Source organism: Myotis yumanensis, unplaced genomic scaffold (assembly GCF_028538775.1).
Source record: "Myotis yumanensis isolate MYYU_CA2020_CCGP unplaced genomic scaffold, mMyoYum1.0.hap1 SCAF_9, whole genome shotgun sequence".
Taxonomy (NCBI): domain Eukaryota; kingdom Metazoa; phylum Chordata; class Mammalia; order Chiroptera; family Vespertilionidae; genus Myotis; species Myotis yumanensis.
Window position 1 is genome coordinate 83273814 of NW_027223760.1, and position 10565 is coordinate 83284378.

Here is a 10565-nt window from a genome sequence, read left to right on the forward strand (position 1 = left end):
TATTTCCTCCTTGGTTTCCTTTGCCCGAGGATCTGTGTCTGTGAACATGTTGCTAGGAGAGATGTCTGAGATTTTGCCGGGAGCTTCTTTCTTAATCGGAAGAGGCTCAGCATTGGGAAACCATTCTATTTAGATCCAGAAAAGAGGGTGTGAGTGTGAGTCCTGGGGCCTCCTGATTCTCTAAGTTTAGTAAACTCCCTTAAACATTCTGAACCCCGTTTCCCAGTGGACTTTAAAACGATAATAACAGCCTGGCCGGCGTGGCTCAATGGTTGATCATCAACCTATGAACCAGGAGGTCGCTGTTCGATTCCCCATCAGGGCACATGCCCAGGTTTTGGGTTCAATACTCAGTAGGGGGTGTGCAGGAGGCAGCCAATCAATGATCTTCTCTCATCATTGATGTTTCTATCTCTCACTCCCTCTCCCTTCCTCTCTGAAATCAAGAAAAATATATTTTAAAAAATAATAACAACGCCGAAACCGGTTTGGCTCAGTGGATGGAGCGTCGGCCTGCGGACTGAAAGGTCCCAGGTTCGATTCCGGTCAAGGGCATGTACCTGGGTTGCGGGCACATCCCCAGTGGGAGATGTGCAGGAGGCAGCTGGTCGATGTTTCTCTCTCATCGATGTTTCTAGCTCTCTATCTCTCTCCCTTCCTCTCTGTAAAAAATCAATAAAATATTAAAATAATAATAATAATAATAATAACAACAACACCCCATAGAGTGACTGTTAAAACGAACGGTATAAGCAAGTTTAAAGTGCAACTCACGTTCAGAGAGCTTAAGTACTTTTTTAAATGTCACATGGCTAGTAAATTGTAGAGAATTATTGTGAAATCTGAGCAGCCTGACTTCAAAACCCATATTCCAAGTGCTAAGTGGAATAGTCTTTGGTTGTTCCAATGTTTTTCTCCGAATGACAATCGGATTTACCCTTCCAAAGCGTTGTGTCAATTGTGTCAATGGCTCCTTTTGCTTAGACTTTAAACCTCAACGTGTACACCTGGAACTTGTTCATCAGACATCCAAGGTCCAGGATGCTTTGGTCACAGCCTACCGTTTCCATCTCATTTTCTTTCACAAACACCGTGTCCCAGCTGCACACTGGACACACGCTTCCCCGCACACCCCCTATGACTCCCTATGATTCCCGTGCCCTTGGCTGCGGGAACAAACTGCCCCTGTAGGCAAAAGGTGAGTGAACCTCAACAGCTGCTGCAAGGAAAGAAGTGGAGGACGCTGGTGAACTGGACCCATCTCGGTGCGCCCAATACTGGGATAGAAATGGGTGGCCCTTAATCCCAAAGTAGCCCAGCCAACGTGGCTGAGTAGTTGAGTGTCAACCGATGAACCAGGAGGTCACAGTCAGGGCACATGCCTGGGTGGCGGCCTGCTCCCCAGTGGGGAGCGTGCAGGAGGCAACTGATCACCGTGAGCATCTTTGATGTTTCTATCTCTCCCTCTCCCTTCCTCTCTGAAAATCAACAAAAATATATTTTTTAAATATTCCAAAAGTAACAGGGAGAAAAGAGGTGTAGTTTTCAAAAGCCCATTGCGTTGTGAGCCTGACGCGGTTTATTCATTCATTTAATAAATATTTCCTGCCCTAGCTGGTTTGGCTCAGTGGATAGAGCGTCAGCCTGCGGACTGAAGGGTCCCAGATTTGATTCCGGTCAAGGGCACATGCCTGGGTTGCAGGCTTGATCCCCAGTAGGGGACATGCAGGAGGCCGCCAGTCAATGATTATCTCTCATCATTGATGTTTCTATCTCTCTTTCCCTCTCCCTTCATCTCTGAAATCAATAAAGATATATTTAAAATATAAATAAATAAATATTTCCTGAGGGCTTGCTCTGGGGTTGGCATTGGACTAGGCCAAGGAAACAATTGTGAAAAGTTGATGTTCCTGCCTTCAGTTTGGCAAGGGGACAGACAGTCATACAGGCCAATCAGTTTCTTAAAGATAAACATGGGAGTTGGCACACAGTTAAGCTTTGCTGAGTGAAGGAATTAATGAATGGGTAAAGCTACTATACTTAAATGTTCCTTTTAAGCATTTACGTGTAACAAACAAACCCTTTCCAAATATATATTGTAAGTCTATCTAAACCTATAGATATGGCAAATGATAACTTCTCAAAATGCCAATAAAAGTCTTAATAAAATTCTTATTCTTTCAACTTAAAATTCTAAGTTTAAATCAATACTCAAAAATTTCAAATCGAAATCATAAGCTTCATCATTTTCTTTAATAGACTATCTTTTCTTAAAATGTGACAAGTAATTTAAATGAACATTATAGACTTTCTTAACCCAAAATAATAATATAGATGTGATGTAACCCTCAAATCTTAGCTTAAATGGAATATTTTGTGGGTTATAAGACAATCACTTAAAAAGCCATTCTATTTCCCGCGTCTGGGGACTGCAGGGGCATATTGATTGGAGGGTGTTTGGCTGGATTTCAGGGTTCCCTTCTCACCCCCAACCCTTTCCTTTCTGGCCCCTGAGCTGTAAGGACACATGCCTGGGGTGGTAGCAGCCATTATCTCATCATGTATATGGTGTGAGTACAGGAGATGGTGAAACCAGCATTTAACGAAATGCATAGACCAGCAGAGGGCAGAGGTGGAGAGTAAGACTCCGGTATTGCTTAAGTCTGTGGATACTGCCATGTTTTAATTAAGACCCACCCTGGCTCACCCTAACTGCATGAGCCCACCCATTTCTTGTTTGGCTAAGTTTCAGTTGGCTTTTCATCACTCTTAACGAAAAGAATCCTGACGTATTTATTATGCTGCATAAACCATTATTGTTCTCCAATATTATCCCAGATCTAAAGAAATTTTTTTACTCTAATCGCCTTGAAAGTGCTTGAGGAATGAAGGGAGATGGGGAGATTCTAACATGCACCAAAGTGGTGGGGAGTGGGCGTCAGCCTCGGAAGGAGAAACGAGGGGCTGACGGAGAATTCGGCAAACTGATGGATGCGGAGCAAGTAGTGGCCATGAAAACGCAAATGCCCTGGCGTCCTCTGAACTCGGGAGGACAACAGACTTCCATTGTTTCTTTGTGGACTGGAAAAGTCAAGTCATTTTGTCCTGTTATGAAAGCATGACAGAAGGCTTACTGGTAGATCTCTGGGTAACATTTCCTTGCTTTCTACCAAGATAGTAAAGTTTTTCAGCTCCTGGGAGTATCATGATTTACTATGATACAAATAGTTAGCTGTAGTAAAGGCAGGAAAATAACGGGAGGTTGAGCTTCCGGCAGGCCTGAGGACAAGCTCATCCTCAGAGTAGGGAGCCTGGCATCCAGAAAAGACAGCGCCACAGCATCTGTTATTCTGTTTGACTTGCATTCATGTCCCCTGGAGGACATATCTTCTGGAGGACAATTCTTTACCCTCATCTAATCCATATATTGGGGGCTGCCTCACCCCTAGCTCCTGCAGTGCCTTGTCATGAGAGTTGGGCAGGCTTGTAGCCAGAACAACTGATTCGGGAACCTTGTCCTAAGGATGGGGGTGGGTGGGGTGGTCAGAGCCTATTTGAAAATGAAGACAACACCAAGGAAGGCATGGATGGATTAAAAAAAAAAAAAAAAAACAGGAGAAAATTTTCTGGAAACATTTTTTAAGACTCTGACTCTAGCCATGCCTGAGTTCAGAGATCTTGTGGACTTTTCAGGAGCAGGTGCCATGGAACCAGTCCCCTCCCACCCCCACCTTTTGTTCTTTTTCTTTCTTTTTTTTTAAGCTTCATTTACTTTGAGTTGGATTTTCTTAGGGATGTCATTACATGTGGCTTCCCCACTAGAGGGTGTAGCTCCCTCACTGCGTTTGTTCAGAGGTAATGCTGGCAGACAGGCATTGACTGCCACCTGCTGGGATAGTGCAGGGTCCCAGCCACAGAGTTCACATTCCTGAGAGTACCTGGGTCTTAGGACGGAGATGACAGCAGTCAGATAACCAAGGCCTGGCTACAGGGATAGGAACTGGAGGGGACTGAAGTGTCAGGTGAAGACTTGACCTCAAGAGCCATGAAACCTCCTTAGTCTTAAAAAGAAAAAAAAGGCAGGAATGACAAATAGGTTTTGTCCATAGCAAATCTGATTGCCACGGCAGGCCTGGGTTTCTATGTTAAGAAAGATTTGAGGCCACATCCCGCACAGCAGAGAGTGCATACTATCATTGATTACTGTTATCCGGTATGGGATGGGGAGAAGCAGGAGGATGGGAGATGATCGATACTGCCCATCTGTGGGTTTCTCAGTAGGACTACTACTGGCATTTCAGTGGTTCAGTCTTCACTGGGGGGCACTGTCCAGTTCATTGCAGGGCCTTAGTCCACTGAATGCTAGGACTACCACTCTAGTCACTGTGCTGAGCAAAAATCAAGTCCCCATATACATTAGGTGCCTCTTATGAGAACAGCACTGCTCTATTTGAAAAATCATTAAGTTTGACCAAGAGTGACTTAACTTGGATTGAATTACCTGAGGATTGAGCTAGAGCTCCTAATTCTTTAAGACTAAAGGGAAAATAATTGGGATTTTTAAATTTGTTTTTTAGAGCCAGAGTCCAGACTGAGCTTGCCCTCAGAAAGGAGTAGGGATTGAGAAAGTGAAGACTTTCCAGCAATAGGAAGAAGATGCCTATGGGGACAGGGAGTCAGGTAGAACCTGAAGCAGGAAACAGTAGCCAAAGGCTAGAGTTGAAGCTGGTAAAGAAGCGTCACTCATAGTGCAGACGGGGGAGGTTGGTATTGCGTAGGTGGGATACTGTTCATGTTTTCCCTGTGTTCAAACACGCTTTTGGAGCGGCATGACCTTTGCTTACAGAGTGGCTTTTTCAGATGTTCACGTTCTTTGCAATGATGTTAAGCAGGAGAACATCAAGGCCCAGCTGTGAGCGGGAGGCCAACCGGTAGCAATGTCAAGGTCAGCTCCTGTGGGTCATGGATTTTCTCTTTCTCCCACTTTATCATTGTATTTAATAATCGTTCGTTTTCTTGATCCCTCACTGGGCTGTAAACTGCCCAAGGGCCTGGACCTGTTTTGATTACCACTGAAGACCCAGAGTCCAGCTAAGTCTCCCGGACTCATGACAACTTAAAGACTAGTTACTGAATAAATGAATGAATGGTCCAATTAGCCTATCAGACTGAGTGGCTGGAAGTTAGGAGTCACTTCCTGTTCAGCTCTGTATTTCTAGAAACAAACAGTTTGGGTGCAGCTCATTAAATATGTCTTGAGTTAAAGAGGAGCTTTCCATAAGGTAAGATTTATTGGTTTTTTAAAATAAGGTAACATGAATTCCACTTTTTGAAGGAAAGACAATGCTCAATTCAAAAGGGTTCGCTCATGACAAATGAAGAAAACTCACAGCAGAATCAAGGGCTTTCGGCATTTTCTATTGTGTTGAATTTGAAGAGTGAAGCTCAGAGCTCTAAAAGCTTAAAATTGCTTTTTATACCCATCATCAATTCACTGCCCCGCCCCAAATCTATTTATTTATTCATTCATTCATTCATTCATTCATTTATCTCAACAAGTATTTATGCTGCCTACTTGATGCCAGACGCTGTGGGAAGTGCTAGGACTAAGTCACAAACCTGCCTGCTGACGTCATGGGACTTACGTTCAGTGATAGGCCAAAAATAATGAAACGGGAAATAAAATATCTGGGAGTTATAAGACTCACGAAGGAAACAACAGCATATTACCACGGGAAATGTCAGAGGTGAGTCTATTTTTGGTGGACGGTCAGTGAAGGCATCTATAGGGGAGAAATATTTAGGCTGAACCCTAACAATGAGGAACTAGACCTGTGGACAGCATGGAGGAGACAGTCTTGTGGGGCAGGCCCGTTTGCCCCAAGGTCCTGAAGCTGGAGAGGACTTCGTGCATCTGAAAATATTAGGAAAGAGGAGTGAGTGTGGTTGGAGCATACTTAGCAAACGAGGCAGTGAATAGAACCTCACGTTTGTAGATCAGAACCTGAGGTTTGCAGGAAGTTTGAGACTTTCCCATATCCCTGAAGCTCAGGGCAGGTAGGGCTCACCCCGAGGTCTTCTGGCTGAGACTGGATGCTTTCATCTTATCCTGAAAAGGGTGACTTTTCTGACAGCTATGATTTTCAAGCATTTTAGGAACAAAACTCTTTTTCAAATAAAATCTCATATTAAAACCTAATGTTCAAAACAGTAAAGGGGGGCTTCTCTGCTGGAGTTGGAGGAGGGGACCCAGAATCTCAATTGTTTAGTCCTGCTGCCCTCCCCCACCTCGGGCTCAGCCAGTGGAGCTGAAACCCCAACGACATTGTTTTTAGTTTTCAGAATCACGTCTCCAAAACGTGGGAGTGCCACCAGTCACCTGCACAATATTTTCTCAAAAGTGGGTTCTGTTTAGGGCTTGCTGTTTCCACGTACATGATTGTCTCCAAAACAGAGCTAACCTTAAGGAACCAGGCACAGTTTGATGGGTCAAGAGCTAGAGACCCCATTGCATTTAGCGTCCAGGGGCACACTTAGCTAGTGATATCATCAACTGCCCTGCCATGGCTCAAAACAAGGCACCGTTTGTGCTTCTCAGCATGTCAAATATTAGGATGTTATTTTTTAATATATTTTATTGTTTTTTTACAGAGAGGAAGGGAGAGGGATAGAGTTAGAAACATCAATAAGAGAGAAACATTGATCAGCTGCCTCCTGCACACCCCCTACTGGGGATATGCCCGCAACCAAGGTACATGCCCTTCCTTGACCGGAATCGAAACTGGGACCCTTCAGTCCACAGACCACCGCTCTATCCACCGAGCCAAACCAGCTAGGGCAGGAAGTAAGTTATTTTGAATCAATTTTTTTTCAATTAAATCTTTATTGTTCAGATTATTACATTGGTTCCTCTTTTTTCCCACCATAACTCCCTTCCACCCAGTTCCCACCCCACCCTCCACCCTCACTCCCCACCCACTGTCCTCTTTCATAGGTGCACGATTTTTGTCCAGTCTCTTCCCGCATCCCCCACACCCCTTTCCCCCACAAGAATATCCAGTCCATTCCCTTTCTATGCCCCTGATTCTATTATAATCACCAGTTCATTTTGTTCATCAGATTATTTATTCACTTGATTTTTAGATTCACTTGTTGATAGATGTGTATTTGTTGTTCATAATTTGTATCTTTACCTTTTTCTTCTTCTTCCTCTTCTTAAAGGATACCTTTCAGCATTTCATATAATACTGGTTTGGTGGTGATGAACTCCTTTAGCTTTTTCTTATCTGTGAAGCTCTTTATCTGACCTTCAATTCTGAATGATAGCTTTGCTGGATAAAGTAATCTTGGTTGTAGGTTCTTGGCATTCATCACTTTGAATATTTCTTGCCACTCCCTTCTGGCCTGCATAGTTTCTGTTGAGAAATCAACTGACAGTCGTATGGGTACTCCCTTGTAGGTAACTGACTTTCTTTCTCTTGCTACTTTCAGGATACTCTCTTTGTCTTTTTCTCTTGGCATTTTAATTATGATGTGTCTTGGTGTGGTCCTCTTTGGATTCCTTTTGTTTGGGGTTCTATGCACTTCCTGGACTTGGAAGTCTATTTCTTTCACCAGGTAGGGAAAGTTTTCTGTCATTATTTCTTCAAATAGGTTTTCAATATCTTGCTCTCTCTCTTCTTCTGGCACTCCTATAATTCAGATGTTGGTACGCTTGAAGTTGTCCCAGAGGCTCCTTACACTATCTTCGTATTTTTGAATTCTTTTTTCATTTTGCTTTTCCAGTTGGGTGTTTTTTGCTTCTTCGTATTTCAAATCTTTGACTTGATTCTTGCGCTCCTCTGGTCTGCTGTTGGGAGTCTGTATAATATTCTTTATTTCAGTCAGTGTATGCTTAATTTCTAGTTGGTCCTTTATCACAACATCGAGGGTCTCACTAGATTTCTTAAGGATCTCACTACATTTATCGGCGGTTTCTAGAAAATTCTTGAAAAACCTAAAAAGTGTGGTTTTGAACTCTATATCCAGTAGTTTGCTTTCCTCCATTTCTGTCATTTGTGTCCTGTTTCTTTGTCTCGGCATTTTTTATGCTTCGCTGTGTCGATAGAGTGGCTTTCTGTGCTAAGTGTCCCAATTACCTGAGGTAGACACTCTTGGTGCACCCCCTTGTGGGCTTTGTGCACAGTCTTGTTGTAGTTAAGCCTTGATTGTTGTAGGTATCACTGGGAGGAATTGACCTCCAGGCCAATTGGCTGTGAGAATCAGCTGTGTCTACAGTAGGAGAACTTCTGTGCTGAAGACACCCTTCTGGGGCAAGACTTGCTTCAGTGGGGCTTTGGTGCTCACTGAGTCTGCCCCCTGAGTGTGTCCCTTATAGATCTGAGGAGTTGTAATTGGATGGTCCACTCTGACCACCAGGCACACTGGCTCCTGGATCTCTAAGGAGGTGCTAATCTAGCCTCTGCCTGAGGCTACCCAGCAGAATCCAGCTGTAAAGCAATGCAAGTTGCCCTGGGGCCTTGGGGCAGCTGCAGTTTGTCAAGTTATTTTCAGATTACAAAGGGCCGGGCCTTTCATATGCAAAAGCCTCCGTGCTTGGCTTGGGTGGAGCGGGGTCCCAGAGGATCAACAGGGCGGGCCGAGCGAGCCAGCAGTATGGCTGCTCTCAGTCCTGCCTTCAGAAGTCCTGGCAATCGCCGCAAGTGCCTCCGAGAGAAAGCCACCCTCGAGTTCCGACCGATGCCAGACAGTCCCGTTTCTCCCATATGAGTCTGGGTCCCCAGAGACTCGCCCGGATCTGGAGCTCAGAGCCTGAGACTCCCTCCCAATTGAAAAAGACAATCGCGTCCTCAGCCGCCAGCCCTCTCCGCATGCACCTCCGCACCTTTGTATTTACTTCAGCACCGCACCTCCTCTGAGTCTCGGTATGCTTTTCTCTTTCCTTCTAGTTGTAGAAATTCCACTCAGCCAGCCTTCCTGTGGTTCTGGATGATGTCCGTTCTGTCTTTTAGTTGTGTTTTTGAAGTGGTTGTGTGAGGCAGCAATCTCTGGTGTTTACCTATGCTGCCATCTTGGTTTCTCCTTGAATCAATATTTTTTAAAAAAATTCTTCATGTACATTGTTTGCTAAATGCTACAATGACTCTTGACTATGCAAAATGACAATTGCAAAGAGCCATTCCATGGAACTATCCTATATAATAAAAGCATAATGTGCAAATCAACCAAATGGCAGACCAGTCACTATGATGTGCACTGACCATCAGGGGGCAGACACTCAATGCAGGAGTTGCCCCCAGCCCGCAGGCCCCAGGCCAGCCAAGACGGGTGCCAGCAGGGGCCCCTTGATCACCCACAGGTCACCCCACAGATCAGCCCTGATCGCCAGCCAGGCCTAGGGACCCTACCCGGGCACGAATTTCACGCACTGGGCCTCTAGTGACAAAATAATTGGCAGCTCCTCTTACCTGCTGTGTTCATGGGCTGGAAGGCATTCTCTTTAACACTAGTGGACATAGTGGCTGTGCCATAGGGAACTCACATTGATCTCCCTGTAAGTGAGGAAGGGCAGCCAGAATCTGTCCAGGTGAGCTGCTCTGGGGATAGGGATTGTGATGTTGCCTAGGGAACAGAGTGCCACAGTAGTTCAGAGCTTGAGCTCTAGAATCAGAGCTTTATCGGTCATAACTCCACCATTTCCTATTCATGTTGGACAGCAACTCTGTCATTACTAAACCTTATTTCTCTTCAGTGAGAAAAAAGCAAGATCCATTTAAGTTATCACTGGTTTTGGAGTTCCTATCATGTTCCAGATGCTAGTTTTACCCATTAGATGCTAGATTTACCATGGTGCATAGTAAAAACACGCTCCTTTATATTTAGATAAAGTTATTACTGGACTTGTTTTATGAATTACATGAGATAATGATTTAGTAGAGGACCTGGTCCCAGGTTTTCTTCAATGAATGTTAGAAAATTCAGGAGGTGCACAAGAACTATCTTAAAATTACTGAAAGTGTTAGGGTTGGTGAGGGCATCACAGCTCTGCCTGACCATCTGGTACCTCCCTTTCCCTCTGTTATGGACCGAGACCAAGGACTTCCTTAGACCTCCCAGAGGTGCCTGACTCTCCTGGGCACAGGACTGGATGATGTGCTGTGTGAGAGGATAGAATATTCAGGAGATTTCGGTGGGACTGATACTAATATCTAGGCTGCTGTGTATTTGGGGGTGGGGGAGAGAGGTCGGTACTTGCTGCCCCTTAAGCCACCCTGTATAAAATTTGCAATACAGCTTCTTCCATGTACCTGTGCCTGAAATGTCTGCAATAAAGAGGTGTTTGTTTAAAAAAAAAAAAAGTGGGGGGAGGTTCTCAATTAGACCTTTTCTTTGTGGCTCAAGGGCTGTATTTAGGACAAATGAGGGAGTAAATACTATGGAGCAAACCTAAGCTTGACAGGAAGTTTGGACAGTAAGAGCTCCCATTAGTGACTGCCTCCTTCTCACTCAGAGTCCAACAGAAGCTGCATGATTACCTCCTAGGAATCCCGTAAAGACAGTCCCTC